The sequence below is a fragment of the Pelophylax lessonae genome (assembly GCF_965119305.1).
Source record: "Pelophylax lessonae genome assembly, chromosome: 3".
NCBI lineage: Eukaryota > Metazoa > Chordata > Amphibia > Anura > Ranidae > Pelophylax > Pelophylax lessonae.
In genome coordinates, this window is record NC_138770.1 from 666,811,020 (window position 1) to 666,829,208 (window position 18,189).

Consider the following 18,189-nt stretch of genomic DNA (forward strand, 5'->3'; position numbering starts at 1 on the left):
CTGGGAGCTGAACGTCATCGCTCCCAGGAATCATTGCGCCTGCACCGGCCCCGACGTCAGTTCTGGGGTGCGCGCGTCATTCCCTTCTAAACAGCTTCTGGGCATGCCCAGAAGCTGTGGAGAGATGACGTGCGCGCACCAGAAGTGACGTCGAGGCCAGTGCAGTGCATCGTGGGACCGAAGAGGACGCAGAAGAGGATCGCGCTGGCTTCAAGCTGCCCACACCTGAGATGGCAGCGCTGGACAATACTTTTTCAAGGTAAGTATTTGTCCTAAAAGGTAAGTGCAACCCGGGACAGATCAGAGGCTATCCATTGTGGAATGTACTAGCCCTGACTGTCCCTGGGGTATTTTTATTAAAAAAAAAGTATTCCAGGGTGGAACTCCACTTTAAACAGGACAGGTTCCACTCAGAACAGGCCTCGCCATGGTCGACGAAAGAAGTTGGGTGCGTCATATCCAGAGGTTGTCTTTGGGAAATAGACGTATGAGTGCTGCCAGCATTGCTGCAGAGGTTGAAGGGGTGGGGGGTCAGCTTGTCAGTGCTCAGACCATACGCCGCACACTGCTTCAAATTGGTCTGCATGGCTGTCGTCCCAGAATGAAGCCTCTTCTAAAGATGATGCACAAGAAAGTCTGCAAACAGTTTGCTGAAGACAAGCAGACTAAGTACATGGATTACTGGAACCATGTCCTGGGGTCTGATGAGACCAAGATAAACTTATTTGGTTCAGATGGTGACAAGCGTGTGTGGTGGCAACCAGGTGAGGAGTACAAAGACAAGTGTGTCTTGCCTACAGCCAAGCATGGTGGTGGGAGTGTCATGGTCTGAGGCTGCATGAGTGCTGCCGGCACTGGGAAGCTACAGTTCATTGAGGGAACCATGAATGCCAACATGTACTGTGACATACTGAAGCAGAGTATGATCCCCTCCCTTTGGACACTGGGCAACAGGGCCGAATTCCAACATAACTACCCCAAACACACCTCCAAGACGACACCACTGCCTTGCTAAAGAAGCTGAGGGTAAAGGTGATGGACTGGCCAAGCATGTCTCCAGACCTAAACCCTATTGAGCATCTGTGGGGCATCCTCAAACAGAAGATAGAGGAGCGCAAGGTCTCGAACATCCACCAGCTCCGTGATATCGTCATGGAGGAGTGGAAGAGGACTCCAGTGGCAACCTGTGAAGCGGTGGTGAACTCCATGCCCAAAAGGGTTAAGGCAGTGCTGGGAAATAATGGTGGCCACACAAAATATTGACACTTTGGGGTGTACTCACTTTTGTTGCTAGCAGTTTAGACATTAATGGCTGTGTGTTGAGTTATTTTGAGGGGACAGCAAATTTACACTGTTAAGGGCCATACACACTATAAGATTTTCTGAAGACTTTTTCCTTCAGACTTACCAAAACCATATATGAGGTCAAACCTAAACACTTTCAATTTGTATGCAATCTGGCAGGCCCTTGCACTACATAGAAAAGGTAAATCTGAAGGAAATCTAACCACAAAAGTTGGATAGTGTGTATCCAGCTTTATACAAGCTATACACTCACTACTTTACATTGTAGAAAAGTGTCATTTCTTCAGTGTTGTCACATGAAAAGATAATAAAATATTTACAAAAATGAGGGGTGTACTTACTTTTGTGAGATACTGTATATACTACTGATGAGAAAAGTTATTTAGCAGTTTATATTTACTACAATAATTACATTTCCATGTTCTGTGTACTGTGGGAGAGCAGAATTAGTGAATACAGGCTCCTGGGTTTAGTAACACCTTAACCACTTGCCGTCTGCTCACTAGAGCACTACTGCGGCAAAGTGGCTCGATAACGTCTGATGACGTAGACCTACGTCGCCGGACACTCCCCTTTCTCAGCGGCGCGCGGGCGCCACTGGAGCCTCGCTCCCGCTGTATTCAGTCACAGCGGGAGTCGGGCCAGGGGAGGAGCGGCGGTGATCGCCGCTGCTCTTCCCCGATCGTCGGGGAATCGAGTGTGGAGATCCGCCTGCTTGTGTAACACAAGCGAGCGGATCTCCTAAGTGACAGGCAGGGTTCAGCATAGCTGAACATGCGATCTGTCCCTGTGTCACTCAGTCACCTCCCCCCACACACGTTAGTAGGCACCAGGCATACATTAACCCCTCCCTCTCCAATAAAATTAACCCCTTCCCTGCCGGTGTCATTTTTACAGTAACGGTGCATATATATATATATATATAGCACTGATTACTGCAGTAATGTCACTGGTACCCCCAAAAGTGTCAAAAATGTCAGTCAAGGGTCCGATCTGTCCGCCGCAATGTCGCAGTCCTGCAAAAAAAAAAAAAAAAATCGCAGATCGCCGCCATTACTCGTTAAAAAAAAAAAAAAATGACAGAAATCTTTCCCTTAGTAAACGCAATAACTTTTGCGCAAACCAATCAAAATACGCTTATTGTGATTTATTTTTACCAAACATAGGTAGCAGAAAACAAATTGGCCAAAAATTTAAAAAAAAATTAGGATTTTTAAATTTTTTTGGGGGGGAATTTCATATAAAAAAAGTGAAAAATATTGTGCTCTTTTTTTGTTTATAGCGCAAAAAGTAAAAATCGCACAGGTGATCAAATACCACCAAAAGAAAGCTCTGTTTGTGGGAAAAAAAGGACGTAAATTTCGTTTGGGTACGGTGTCGCACGACCGCGCAATTGTCAGTTAAAATCGCACAGTGCCGAATCGCAAAAAGTGGCCTGGACGTAAGACAGCAAAATCCTCCGGTAGTAAAGTGGTTAATGGCTTAGATACCATTTGACCTTGAGAGAGAATAGAGCCTAATAATCAATTTTTCCCTAATTTGCACAAACTGATTGTACAAAGTTTCACAAGAAAAATGGCTCTGCAGATTGTTTTTTTGTTTTATTTCTTTAAATACGATCCTTAGGCCTCGTTCCCATGGGTGTACTTTAAGTAACCCCACTTTTGTTGAAAACCCCCCCCCCCCCCCCCCCAGGTGATCTCTGTACATTACAGGGATTTTAACGAACGTTGTTGCAGATTCCTACCTTTTTGTTATTCTGTTTGTTTGAGAGAGGGAATCCCTCAGAATCTGGTGAAGCTGTGCATGGTAGCCAATCAGCTTCTAACTTCAGTTTGTTCACAATATAAGCTGGAAGCTGATTTGTTACTATGCAGAGCTGCACCAGTTTTAGTAAATAACCCCCTCTGTGTCCATGTGGAAAAGAAAATCTGTACGGAAGTGATTTTATATTTATCAATCAACTGCTGCACACGCAGGGCTCTGAGGAAAGTGGCAGGGTCTGCATCCATTTCGACATTATTTCCCCATGCAAGTATCGCGCCAAAAATGACATTTGTGTTGCAGGGGATGCCCAAAATTGGACATGTATTTTAGTGCAGACTTCTTGGGAAAAATTTAGTGAGCCAATCACACAAGCAGGATATTAAATTTCTGGGGAGCACTCTGTATACAGAACACCTCCAGGTTTATATGTTGCATTTTACAGAAAATGACAGAGCTGCAGATTGAAAAGGAAAGGTCATCTATAATAATACTCATCCACTTGCCCTCCGGAAAAAAAGATTTACACCACCCCTCCTTCATGACCAAGCCAAATTTTGCCATTTGGCAATGCGTTACTCTAACTGACAATTGCGCGGTCATGCAACACTGTACCTAAATTAAATTTATATATTTTCCCCCACAAATAGAGCTTTCTTTTGGTTGTATTTGATCACCTGTGCGATTTTTTTCTTTTTGCTCCAAGCACTGTATATTTACTATTTACGTCGGCAAAGTGGCTCTCTCATAATAAACATCATTTGCCTGGGAGGAGCTAGGGGGCGAGCGCGTGCCACCGGCGGCGCACTCCCACCCCCGATCGTCAGCGGGGAAGCCAGTGCGGGTGTCAGGTGGCTCCGATTGCTGCCTGACACCGGCGATCGCTCCCCGCTGACAGAGAAGGACGGATGGCTGATGTAAACACAGCCGAACGTCCTTCTCCCTCGGATGATCACAGAGGCAATGCGATCCTGCTATAATGATATCTCACAAGCCACGCCCCCGACAGTTAACACGCCCTTAGGCTTACATTTAACCCCTTGATCACCCACAGGGTTAACCCCTTCCCTGCCAGTGTCATTATTACAGAAACAGTGCATATTTTTAGCACTGATTACTGTAGTAATGTCACTGGTACCCCCAAAAGTGTAAAAAAAAAAAAAGTCAGTCAGGGGTCCGATCTGTCCACCGCGATGTTGCGGTCCCGCTAAAAATCGCAGATCGCCGCCATTACTAGTAAAAAAAAAAAAAAAAAAATGACATCTTTCCCGTAGTTGGTAGACGCAATAATTTTTGTGCAAACCAATCAAAATATGCTTATTGCGATTTTTTTTTTTTTTACCAAAAATATGTAGCAATAAACAAATTGGCCTAAAATGTTAAAATTTTTTTATTTATTTATTTATTTTTTGGGGGGAATGTTCTATAGCAGAATGTGAAAAAATATTTTTTTTTTTTGCAAAATTGACGCTTTTTTTTGTTTTTAGCACAAAAAATAAAAAAAATCGCAGAGGTGATCAAATACCACCAAAAGAAAGCACTATTTGTGGGAAAGAAAGGACATCAATTTCATTTAGGTACAGCGTCGCACAAATTGTCCGTTAAAGTAACGCAGTGCCAAATCGCAAAATAGGGCCTGGTCATTAAAGCGGAGTTCCACCCTGGGACATTTTTTTTAATATAAATACCCCCGGGACAGTCAAGGATAGTACATTCCACAATGGCTAGCCTCTGATCTGTCCCGGGTCGCACTTACCTGCAAGAAGAAATACTTACCTTGAAAATGTATTGTCCAGCGCTGCCATCTCAGGTGTGGGCAGCTTGAAGCCAGCGCAATCCTCTTCTGTGTCCTCTTCCGTCTTCTTCGGTCCCACGATGCACTGCACCGGCCCCGCCGTCACTTCCGGTGCCGAAGCGTCATCCCTGCACAGCTTCTGGGCATGCCCAGAAGCTGTTTAGCAAGGTATGACTGACGTCGGGGGCCGGTGCAGGCGCATTGATTCCTGGGAGCGATGACGTTCAGCTCCCAGGAATCATTGCAAAGCCAGGAAGTGACGAATCGCCGTGGCCGCCGAGGGGAGGAAGAGGAAGTAAGGTAAGTATATTTTCTTCTAAACCAGGTATGTAAAAAAAAAAAAAAAATTGCGATTATCCATTTGTTTTTCAGGTGACCCGGAGCGAGAAGATGGAGATAAGTTTAATTTTAGGGTGGAACTCCGCTTTAAGGGGGAAAATCCTCCGGTCTGAAAGTGGTTAAACAAAAAAAAAAAAAAATACCGAAAATTTTTTTTTACTTTCTGCTATAAAACATCCAATAAAAATTAAAAAAAATAATTTCTTAATAAATTTAGGCCAATATGTATTCTGCTACATATTTTTGGTAAAAAAAAAAATAATAAAAATCCCAGTAAGTGTATATTGATTGGTTTACATGAAAGTTATAGCATCTATAAACTATGGGATATATACTGGCATTTTTTTCTCCTTTTTTATAGCAATGGCAGCAATCAGTGACTGATAGCGTGACTATGATAGTAATGCGGGCAATCTGACACTTTATGGGAACCAGTGATACTAATAGAGTGATCAGTGCGAAAAATATGCACTGTCACTGTACTAATAACACTGGCTGGGGAAGGGGTTAACATCAGGGGAGATAAAATGGTTAACTGTGTGCCTAGCCAGTGTTTGTGTACTGTGAGCTGCTTTCACTAAGAAACGTGCTGTTTTTATTCCTTTGCATTGCAGGGAAACAAAAACCAGCCCATAGCGGGTGCCGGCGGTCATTCATTGGCCAGCACCCGCTGATCGGCTTGTGCTGTGACTCATCACAGCACAGCAGGGGGCGCCCTCTACCTGGAAATGCTGGATCACGTACTAGGTATGTGATCCAGCACAGGAGAGCCAGTCTGCTGCCATATATGGGAGGTGGTCGGTAAGTGGTTTATTACAATATGACTTGTGTCGCACTTGCATATGCGTTGTTTCTTTTATTTGCTATTTTTTCCCGCAAAATGTGGAGTTACACATTAACCGCTGCCCACCCACGTCATTGTAAAATGCAGGGCGGGAATAGCAATCACAGCTAATCACAATAGACAGTGTCTACACACGGTCATTCAGAAAAAATATTTGCTTATACCAAACATAGTATGTAAAAAAAAAAAATCATGATCAACTCCCCAGAGTGGTATGGTGTTACTATGGTAACACTGTATTGCTTTGGTCACAGTATGTTAAAGAAAAAAATTTAAAAAATGAAAAAAAAAAAAAAAAAGTATCAAAATATATATTCCCCCCCCCCTCGTCTTTTAGGACAGCCACCTCTGAGAGACCTTGGCTCCTCCCTTCTCAGGAAATGCGCTTCAACCATGTAGATTTAAACCCCCTGTCAGCCGGTGCCCTTCAGTTCTGGTGTTTCCTCCGGTGGGGAGAAATCGCCAGGAACGAGGGCTGAAACAGGCAGGAAAGCTGAGGCTGTGTTTCCTGTCGGGAGGCTAAGGTCTCTCCAATGCGCCGCTAATGGTCTGAGTAGGGAGCCGGGACTACCTATTGGGCTGCCTGGTGTCACCCCAGCTTCTCCTGGGGGGGATCTGAGGTTTTAGGGGGTCCGCTCTTCGTTGCTCGGGAAGTGCTGCGGAGGTGCGGCTGGTCCTCCCGCATCTTGCTGCCAGCAGTGGAGCTTCCGGTTGGACCAGGTGGTGGGTGACATCACTTCAGGTAGAGGCGGGCACTTCCCCTGAAAGTTCAGTGGCTTCCAGTTCCGGCCGCGGGGGATTTGAAGAGCGGGCTGGACACTGGGGGACAGCAGGCTTGCGAGCATTCCTGGAGATGTCAGAGGCATAGGCCACAGGGACTGCTCCAAGTGAAGCCAGCACCAGCCATTCCAAAGTAAGGAGAAACCTGGGGTGGTGTTCCCTTACTTTCCCCCCACCAGCTCCATGGTGTAGTTCCCCCCTTGGTGGTCTGGAGGGGGGGGGGGGGGTGATCTGTGGTGGTGGTTCTGGGACCCTGGTGGTGGTCAGTCCTAGGTACACTCCTGAGGGGGCATGCTGTGCTTGCATGTGCTGGGGGGCCCAGTTTGGGTGCTTAGTCTTTGTCCATTTATTTTGTGTTCCAGGGTAAGGCCTCACACAAGTCTAAATCACCACATAGCTCCAAGAGAAGATGCCCATCATGCAATGCTACTATGGGAGAATTCTGGAACAAGGCGCTTTGTAAAGAGTGTGTTGAGGGCCTAGTTAAGGAACATTCGGCGAAGCAGTTTACTGATCCGACTGCATCTGTCAAGGAGCTTTCCAGCACCTTTCAATCACTTAAGGATTTATTTTCGATTTCACGGTTTCCTCAGGGCCAGGCTTGGAAACTGTCCTGGATCGGACGGCAGACAGGAAAAAATATTTTCCTGTCAAGTGTGGAGGCAATGAACAATTTAAAAAAAAGAGGTCTTTCCCTCAGAAAATATTTTCTGCCCTGAGGACTGAGGGGCAGAAGACAATCTTGGGGTCAAAGGGGCAGAGGTGTTTCGCCCTCCTAAACAGCCCAAGGAAACTCAATGACGAGCTGGTCACGGTGGGAGGAAGATTGGGGAAGATAAAAGGAGGGGTTATCGTTTGGAGTTTTCAAGCCCCCCTCCGAGCAGGATGTTCTTCACCGAATTACCAAGATGCATGGAAAAGGCGCCAGCCTTACTTTCCTCCCTGGAAGAGCTGGAGGAGCAGAGGGTCATGGGGAAGGTACCACCGAAGGAGATAGGCGGAGGGTTTTATTCCCACGTTTTCATCATACAGGAAACCTTCAGGCAAGTTCAGGTTTATCCTGAACCTTAAACACCTCAGTTGCTTACAAAAGATTCAGGATGAAAATGATCTTCTCGATAAGGGCTATCCTTCCCTCAAACTGCTTCATGGCCTCGATAGACCTGAGAGACACCTACCTGTACATTCCCATATCAGAATGGTGTCAGAAGTTTCTCAGGTTGGCCATAAGGACGGCAGAGGGCATGTTTCATCTGCAATTTCGGCCCCTTCCATTCGGCCTGTCCTCTTCCTCCCTCATCTTCACCAAGGTCATGGCAGAGGCCTTGGCTTACTTGCGGCTCAGGGGCGTTTCAGTTATTGCCTACCTGGACGATCTGCTCCTGATTGCCCCTTTTTAGGAACAGTTGTCCAGGGACCCAATTGCGTCAAGACGATTCTTGGAGAGCCTGGGGTGGCTCCTAAATCTGAAAAAGTCCAGTCTGGTGCCAGCTCAAAAGGTCACCTTTCTGGGCTACGAGTTAGATTCCACACTTCAGAAGGTCTTTCCTCCTTTGGAGAAGAGTCAGAAGATAGAAAGAGCTATAAGCCTATTACAGAGCAGTCGGCCTATATCAGTAAGACAAGCCATGTCGGCACTGGGGTTGCTAATGGCCGCAATTCCGGCGGTACAGTGGGCGGGACTTCACTTACGCCATCTACAACTGTTTATCTTAGGGGTGTGGGACCCAACTCAGCGCTCTCTAGATTCCCTGGTGCATGTACCTGTATAGATAAAAAGATCCCTCTGGTGGTGAAGAAGGGTCTCAAACCTGTCTCAAGGTCTCTCACGGGTCCCATCAGTGTCCAGAGTCATCACTACAGGCGCATGTGGCACAGGTTGGGGAGCACACTTGGACTCCCAACTGGTGCAAGGGTCCTGGATGAGTGAAGATTCCAGGCAATCTTCAAACTGGAGAGAATTGAGAGCAATTGAGCGGACTTACAGAGCCTTCCAGACAGAACTACAGGCACACAATGTGCAGGTCCGCTCTGACAATTCTGCAGCAGTTGCTTATGTCAACCGACAAGGGGGAACAAGTAACAAGCCTCTGTGGGCTCTGGCAGAAGGAATTCTTCAGTGGGCCAAAGCCCTGTCCGCGGCTCACCTAAAGGGACAATTGAACCAATTGGCTGACATCCTGAGCAGAAAAACCTTAAAGGAAGGTGACTGGACCCTCAATCAGGACGTCTTCAGGTTGATCACCCAGAGATGGGGGATGCGGTATGTGGATCTGTTTACCTCTCGGCAGAATACGAAAAACGCAGCTCTTCTTCCTGAACAGGTGGGACGGGGCACTTGGAGTGGATGCCCTCGCTCAGAGCTGGCATTTCTCCAGATGCTATGCCTTCCCCACCAACTGTACTAATACCAGCAGTCCTAAGGAAGTTTCAGAAGGAAGACACTACCCTGATCCTCATTGCGCCACAGTGGCCCAGGAGTATGTGGTTTTCGGTCCTGAAGGGTCTGGCTGTGTAACACCCCTGGATTCTACCAGTTCAGGAGGACCTTCTGTTTAAGGGTCCAGTTTCCTGTCCCCAGGTGGAGCGCTGGAATCTCGGAGCCTGGCTTCTGAGGAAGAGTTGCAAAAAAGCAAGAGGTTTTCGTATCAATTGGTGGAGACTCTGCTTAGTAGCAGGAAACATGGGCCATTTACTTTAAGACCTGGAAGCATTTTATCAGCTGGAGTGAAGAGAGCTCCTTGGATGTAGGCAGCCCAGGGGCAGTGCTGGAATTTCTGCAAAGTGGGGTAGATAAAGGTTTAGCGGTCAGCACCCTAAAGAGTCAAGTTTCGTCAATAAGTGTCTTTTTAAAAGTATCCTTAGCCAAAAACCTTTAGGTGATTCGATTCTTTAGGGCCTTAAACAGGCAGAGTCCAATGAGCAATCCCCCTTTTCCTATGTGGCATCTATCTGTGGTTCTATAGGCTCTCTTAGGAGAGCAGTTTAGGCCTATTAAGTCTTGTGCGGTGAAGTTTTTAACCCTCAAGTTTTAGTGGCGATCACTACCGCCATTAGGGTTAGTGAACTGGAAGCTCTGTTAGGGCTCCTTTTCTACAGGTTTTTCCGAATCGTATTGTTTTTAGGACAGATCCGGCTTTCTTACCAAAAGTAGCCTCGAGGTTTCAGAGAGACCAAGAAATCTTTTTACCATCTTTCTGTTTGAATCCTGTGAGTGAAGGGGAGAGTAACTATCATAAGTTAGAAGGTGTGTCCTTTAGTACATGGCTCGTACAAAAGAATTTAGGAAGTCTGATTCCTTATTTGTTCTATTTTATGGCTCTAGTAAAGGTTATAAAGCCTTTAAGAGTTCTTTAGCCAGATGGCTTAGGTTGGCCATTAGCCAGGCCTATGTTTCAAGCGGAAAGGAGGTCCGGTGGGTATCAGGGCACATTCCACTAGGGTTGTGGCGACTTCCCAGGCGGAAGGGAGGCCACCACCGAGCAGAGCGATTCCATGCGGAACTTTCGAACGCGCACAAAGCGGTTCAGAGCTTTCAAGTACAGAATCGGACTCACTTTGCCCTCCTTTCTGGGCACAGTGAACAGATTCGAGTAAAACCCCCGAAACCTGTCCCGATGAGGCACCGGGACGATTACCCCCTGAGCGAGGAGATCCTGTACCGCTTGATGCAGGTCCTGCAACCGCCCTGGGGTCAAATGAAGATTTGAGGGAAAGAATCTGTCTGCCGGCCGTGAAAGAAATTCGATCTTGTACCCTGATCGAATGACTTCCTGAACCCACCTGTCCGGAACTCGGAGCAGCCAAGGTTGGAGGAAACCGCGCAAACGTCCCCCCACCCCTGAAATGGGTGAGAGCGCCCCTTCAGGCAGAGGCGGACTGAGCCGCCGCACCAGCTTGGCCGGATTTTTGTTCTCTGGCCACCCTGGCCCTTGAAGGGTTTTCCCTTGTACTGTGCCTTGAAGGCACAAAAGGACCCCTAATTAGGTTTAAAGGCGGGACCCCGCTTGCCTCGGAAAAACTTGCCCTTATGATTCTGGGGCAGCAGAGTGCTCTTGCCCCCAGTGACTCCCTTAAGCAATTCATCCAGGAATTCACCAAAAAGGCAAGATCCCGCATAGGAAATATCAGCTACCGCCTTTCTGGATTTCTGGTCAGCCGACCAGCTCTTCAACCATATCAGTCGGCGGTTAAGCACTGCGACACTGGACAGGCGCGCAGCCAATGGGGCCTCATTTAAGGCCGCATTGCACAAATACATGACCCCTTAATAAATCTGGTCCACCATCTCCACAGTAGTGAGGGGGCAGAATCAGCCACGAGAGTGCATCTGAGCACCTTGGTCCAATCCGCCACAGCCTGAGCCGCCATGACAGAGGCGAAAATAGGCTTTAGCATGGAACCCGCCACCAGGTAGGTGTGGCGGGCAAGAGATTCCAGCCTCCTATCCGTAGGATCCCTAAATACCGGAGAATCTTCGGTGGTAACCAGAGTAGCCTTGTTCAATCTGGCTAGTGTGATCCACTTGAGGAGCCACACACCAGCGTGCAACTGTAGTAGACACAAAAGGGTAGAGCAGTTGAAACCTTTTTGGCACCGTGAAGGTGTGTTTCAAATTGTGCCATTGCTCATTCACAGTGTGATGAAACTCAGCGGGGCAAGGAAAAACCTGCGCCGTCTTGCGGGTCCTGTGTGTGCCAAAAGAGGACACAATGCCCGGAGGATTGGGCTCATCCTCTAAATGTAGTGTTTTTTTAATGGCAGAAATCAGCGCATCCATAGCTGCGCGTTCCTCGGGCATCCCAGGGGGAGATTCTTCCACCCCTGTAACCTCCGCCTCCCCCTCAGACTCTTGCGGGTCCTGAGAAGAGCGAGACCCTGAAAGGGGCACGCTACCTACAGCAACCATGTCACACTCAGAAGAAAAATAAATCCTAGGCCTTTTTCTAGCAGCACGTTCAGTCATCAGCACATCCATTTTGGACACCAAAGTCGCCACAACAGCAGCCAAATTAGTCAGGGTAGAGGATTCAGAGGAACTTGAATCCCCCACCAAGGCTGGAGGGAATTTGCTGTCCTGGGATTCCATTGCAAGAAAGTTTTTTTTAAAGGTACTGGCCCTTTAAGTGCGCCGCAGACCCCGCAGCACACCGCTACAAAGACTGTGGAACACAGACCCCCCGCAGGGACAAACTGAAAGCCAGGAAGATTGCACAATGGAGAAAAGAAGGGCAGCAGAAACAGAGCCCCACAAGTGTGTTACCAGCGCCGTCGGTTGCTCCTGAGTGAAGGAATGAAGTGATGTCACCGCCAGAGACTGAACTGAGGTTTGCAGGCTAAGGAAACATGGATGCCTATGCAAAGTAATGGGAGGCTTCGGCAAAATGGCTGCCGAAATGTGCTAGGAACGATCGTTTGCCACACACAAGATGTGTGGCAATACAATGCTACATACAATGCTGTGTAAGCGCCCACAGTGAAGCCAGACATGCTGCCCACACCTAAAATGGCGGACCGGCGGTTTTTAACCCCGCAGCTGTCGCCGCACGTGTCTGTACCTCCAAGCACCCTAATGTGACACAGGAGAGGGATCCCCCAAAACCCCACACAGCGCTGGCTGTGAGAGAAAAAACCCCTGCAGGGATCGGGATCAGGGAGCCCAAAACGCACAGACATAGGGGACACCACAGACACACAGGACTGCCGACCCCAGACAGAGGCCCCACACAGAGTGTACTTACCTGTACCCGATGGCGTGGGGTGCCTCATATCAAACGGGAAACCGCCCGCCCTCAGATGGCAGGGGAGTGCCGCCAGCCAAAAACGCAGGACACCAGTAGTGCACGGACGAACCGTACATGTGTCCAGTGAGGTAGCCACCTCACAGGCTGCATCCCTGAGGACAGGGATGGGTCGTTTGCGAGGCCAGGGCGAACACATAGCCTGCTAAACGCTCGATGGCGGGCTGGGATTCCATCTTACCCTCTGTCCTGGAGAACCAGGACGACCAGTCCGATTCCCAGCTCCGCAAACGCCGTCTTCATCCGTAGATCCGACTAACTAACGCTGACAAAATAAACAGCTAGTAATGCAAAGAAAAAATGACATTTTCAGAACATAAAATTACAAAATAGAAGAAGGCTGAGACTGTAGCCTCAGCACAGGGATGCCTGACTACTCCTGAACTAGGCAGAAGACAAACTGAGTTGGGATGGCTATTGCAGGGGGGTATTGGACCAGTGGGACAGCCCCCATGGGTGTGTCTATATAAATGCTTTTGTTTTACCAAGTCTTTTGCCTAGCTACTCCTAAAGAGAGGAAGTCAATACCCCATTGGTGAAAACTGTAATAGTGGGTGGCGACTGTCGGAGGACGTAAGAGAAAAACAGTGTTACTCTTACTGGTAACGTCTTTTCTAGGAGTTTTTCAGGACAGCACCTTTACTCCCCTGAAGAAGTTCTGGCCATAAGACGGTCAGAAGAATGGAGGTTGATATGATATGTCTGTGTCTCCCCAGCTGGTCAGAGGTAGAAAAACTACATGGTTGAGGCGGTTTTTCCTGAGAAGGGAGGAGCCAAGGTCTCTCGGAGGTGGCTGTCCTGAAAGACTCCTGGAAAAGATGTTACCGGTAAGAGTAACTCTTTTTACATACAGTCACCAGCCAGTGTCCCTGATCACCGCCAAACCAGTTATATGATGATGCTTTACTGTACTGGTTACAGTATGTAAAAAAAATGTGAAAAAAAAAAAATACAAACTTCAAAAAAAATGTGCCATGCCTCTTACTAAATACCTCAGACTGTCTACTTTCCAAAAAGGTAATTTGGGAGATTTTTGTACTGTTCTGACATTTTCAGATCTCAAGAAATTAGATAGGCCATCAGTACATCAGGATTGATCAATTTTTAGATGAAAAAAATTAATAATAATTATATATATATATATATATATATATATATATATATATATATATACATATACACACACACACACACACAAGTTTGTGGACTCTATAACTTTCCTACAGACTAAATAATATACATGATTTGGGTTATTTTCACCAAAGAAATGTAGCAGAATACAATTTGGCCTAAATTCATGTAGAAAAAAGAATGCAAATAAATAATCTAACAGAAACAAAGAATAACATGTTTTTTTCTTTTTCAAAATTTTGGGCCATTTTTTGTTTATAGCGCAAAAACTAAAAAAAAATCCCAGAGGTGATTAAATAAAACCTAAGAGAAAGCTCTATTTGTGTGAGAAAAATGATAAAAATTTCATATGGGTACAGTGTTGCATGACCGCTCAATTGTCATTCAAAGTGTGACAGAGCTGAAAGCTGAAAATTGGCCTGGGCAGGAAGGGGGTGAAAGGGCCCGGCGAGGTGTTCAAGGCTCATGCGAAGGCTGTGTCTCAATTGAGATGAATGGCCTGTATAGGATGCTTTAACCCTCCTCTTATGTTAGAATTCCGTTACTATCCATGATGTTAACGGGTCGGTTTTGACCCGTGTTTTAAATCAGCCATAAAATACCCTCTGAATAATTATTTATCATCAAATTTGTTTCTTACCTCTTGGTTACCTTGTTGGGCTTCTTTATCCTTGAAAAGATTGGTTTTAATATTTTTGGTGTGACCCCTTAGACCTTTCTTTTGATAGCATACCTCTCATTTTCAAATTTAAAAAAATGGTAAAATAAAGTCAGCAACTCTGAAATGTATTGGTCCTATGTTTCTTCACTTTATTTAGAGAAGCAGACAAGCAGGAAAAGAGATAGGCCCCTCCCTAACTACAGCTCACAGGGTTGAGAGGTGATTGGCTGTCAGTGTTACTAAGCAGAGAGAGTGTTTATGATTTCAGTTTTGGCACTTATTAGTGTCCTATAATCCTATATTATAACTGGGTCAGAATTGACCCTAACACCATAAACGTCTTAATTTTCACCACAGTATTTTATAATTTAGTGAAAAGGATTCTTTTTCTATTACATTGTTTAAATAGAGGTTCCTGACAAAGTAAAAAAATCTTGATACAATAAACAAATTTATGTGATACTTATAGACATTCAAAACCTGAAAACGGGTCGGTTCTGACCCTAACATAAGAGGAGGGTTAAACACCTATGCATGCCTGTGTAGGCAAACACAGCCCTCTCATATATGTACACTTAAAATAGAAGTTCACCCTAAGGCTTGATTCACGCCTATGCATGTTGCTTTTGTGCGTTTCTGTAGTGCTTTTTGCTGTGCTTTCCACATTTTTTTTTTTTCTATGCTGTTTTCTCTGTTTAAAAATGTATTTATTTTTTTTCATTTTTTTGCGAAGTTTGTTGTTACACAGATTTAAAAAACGTGAAAAAAAAATAGCGGTACAAACTACATGCTTTTCTGCAGCTTCTCTATTAAAGTCTATTAACCACTACGTCGTAGTACTACGTCGCTAGCCTGTGAGGGTCTAGGGAGCGAGCGAGCGCCCCTGGAGGCGCGGTCACGGCCCCCACCCCCCCCCCCCGCGCGTGTGACCGGCGGACCCGATGTCCGCCGGTCACTCGGCGATCGTCGGTGCAGAGGGAGAAAGGCAGGCGACTGATGTAAACAAGCCGCCTGTCATTCTCCCCTGTGTAGGAACAGTGATCAGACGGTTCTACTATGTAGGACCGTTGATCACTGTTCCTACACCTCAAGCCACAGCCAATCGCAGTTAGAATCACGCCCCTAGGGACACACACAACCCCTCCCTCTCAAAAAAAGTTAACCCCTTCACTGCCAGTGTAATTTTACAGCAACAGTGCATATGTAGAGCACTGATTACTGTAGAAATGTCACTGGTGTCCAATCTGTCCGCCGCAATGTTGCAGTCCCACAAAAAAAAAAAAAAAAAAAACGCAGATCGCCGCCATTACGCGTTTAAAAAAAAAAAAAACAATAAAAATGACAAAAATCTTTCCCTTAGTTAGTAAACGCAATAACTTTTGAGCAAACCAATCAAAATACGCTTTTTGCGATTTTTTTTTACCAAACATATGTAGCAGAAAACAAATTGGCCTAAAATGTAAAAAAATTTTGATTTTTACATTTTTTTTTTGGGGAATTTCATATAAAAAAAATGTGAAAAATATTGTTATTTTTGCAAAATTGTCACTCCTTTTTTGTTTATAGCGCATGATCAAAAAACGCACAGGTGATCAAATACCACAAAATGAAAGCTCTGTTTGTGGGAAAAAAAGGACGTCAATTTAAATTTGGGTACAGCGTCGCACGACCGATCAATTGTCCGTTAAAATCACGCAGTGCCGAATCGCAAAATAGGCCCTGGTCAGGAAGGGGGTAAAATCTTCCGGGGCTTAAGTGGTTAAGTATGTCTGTGAGAATGAAGCCTTAATGTTTCCTCTGAGCACCAAAGCAAATGTAGTGTTGCCACTGATCACCAAAGCAATTCCAGGTTTCACACTAAAGAGATTTATTTATTTTTTTTATTTGATTTCCTATTACATCTAAAACTCATTGATCACATCACACCAACATACCGTGAGCTGAAGATCAGAAAATGATTTTGGGGGTTCTTTCAGGGTAAAGAGGTTGGGATAGGCTGCTACAAAACATACCCATCAGACATCTATATCTTTTACACAGTTATTTGCAGACAAGTTAGGAGGTGAATTCTAAATTTTTATGGATAATGGAAGAGAGGACAATGTCAATCTTTTCCATAAATGGTCACTGCTTTGAAGATGGATTTTTGGTCAAAAAACTCAAAACTTGTAACCGTACATTTATTACGTCTCTTCTGGCCTCTATTCCATACACGTCTGAAGCAGACCTTTGGGCCCCCTTCCACACTTGTGCGACTTGTCCTGCAACTTGGGACTGCAAAGTCGCATTACAAGTTGTACCCCATAATTTCCAACGGAGTACCATTCATATCTGTGCGATTTCAAAGAAGTCCCTGAAATAATTTGGTCCGACTTTGATGTGACTTGAGGTCCATAGACCTCAAGATTACACAGGCATTGCTTCAAGTCACGCGACTTTCAGGTCGTACAAGTGTGAAAGGGGCCTTAGGCTGGGTTCATACTTATGCAAATTGATGTAGGTTTTCCCCGCATCCAACTTGCATGACAGGAGAGTGTGGCTGCCTCTCAATGGTGCCGGTTCACACATCTCCGGAATGGCCGAGGAGCGGTCCTGTTCCTCTTTAGCTTCGCTTTCAAACCAGGCAAAAATTCGGACCCAATTCACCCCTGAAGCAGTAAAGGGGGGTGGCACTGGACTCCCTGCTAGGAGCCACTCCACAAATAGTCTGAACCCAGCCTTAGGTTTATTTACTAAAGCTAGAGACTGAAAAATCAACCTCACTTCTGCATAGAAACAAATCAGCTTCTAACCTCAGCTTGTTCTATTAAAGAGGAGTTCCACCCCCCCCCAGGAAAAAAATTAAGTCAGCAGCTAAAAATACTGTAGCCGCTGACTTTTTAAATATTAGAACTTACCTGTCCAGAGAGTTCCCGCGATGTCGGCACCCAAAGTCGATTTTCGTATCGGCTCTCAGGTGCTGCCACCGCCATTCAGGGTAAGGGAACCCAGCAGTTCCCTACTGCGCGTGTTGGCAAAACGCACTGCGCTGGCGGAGGAAGAAGGAGGGAGGCGGAACTTCCGAGGGACAGCGCCGCACAAGGGGGGGGGGGGAAGCATATAAGAGGAAGTTCCACTTTTGGGTGGAACTTCACTTTAAGCTTTGGCAATAAGCTGACTGGTTTCTATTCAGAAGTGAGCCTGATTTTGCACTCTCCAGCTTTAGGAGTCCAGCGATGTCGGCACCGCAGCCGATGTTTCCATTACATTGCCAGTAAGGGAACCTGGCAGTGAAGCCTTCCGGCTTCACGGTCGGGTCCCTGCTGCACATGCGCGAAGCGTGCTGCACATTCCTATTGGCTCGGCAGCGGGGGAAGGAGCCGAACTTCCGAGGGATGGCGCCACGGCGCCGTATCCCGGAAGTGGGGAAGGGTACCTGTAAAAAACAGGTACCACTTCCCCCCCTGAAAGATGGCAAATGTAGCCCCAGGGGGGAGGGGAGGAAGAAAAAGAGCGGAAGTTCCACTTTTGGGTGGAACTCCGCTTTAATGGTTTAGGGTGGAGCCAGGCCAATAAAGGAACCCACATATCTTATAAAGCAGAAACTGACTCCTGGGTGCAGTGCTGGCTCTGGGGCCCAGTGGAATGTACAAGGACCCGGTTTTCCTAGAACCAGCACAGGGCCATGTGAGCTGTCCATACAGGTAAACTTGAAGAGGCTGACACCCAGGAGGTGATGACAGGAAATGTATACGGAGTGGAGTCAGATATGTAAAATCACAGATCCGGC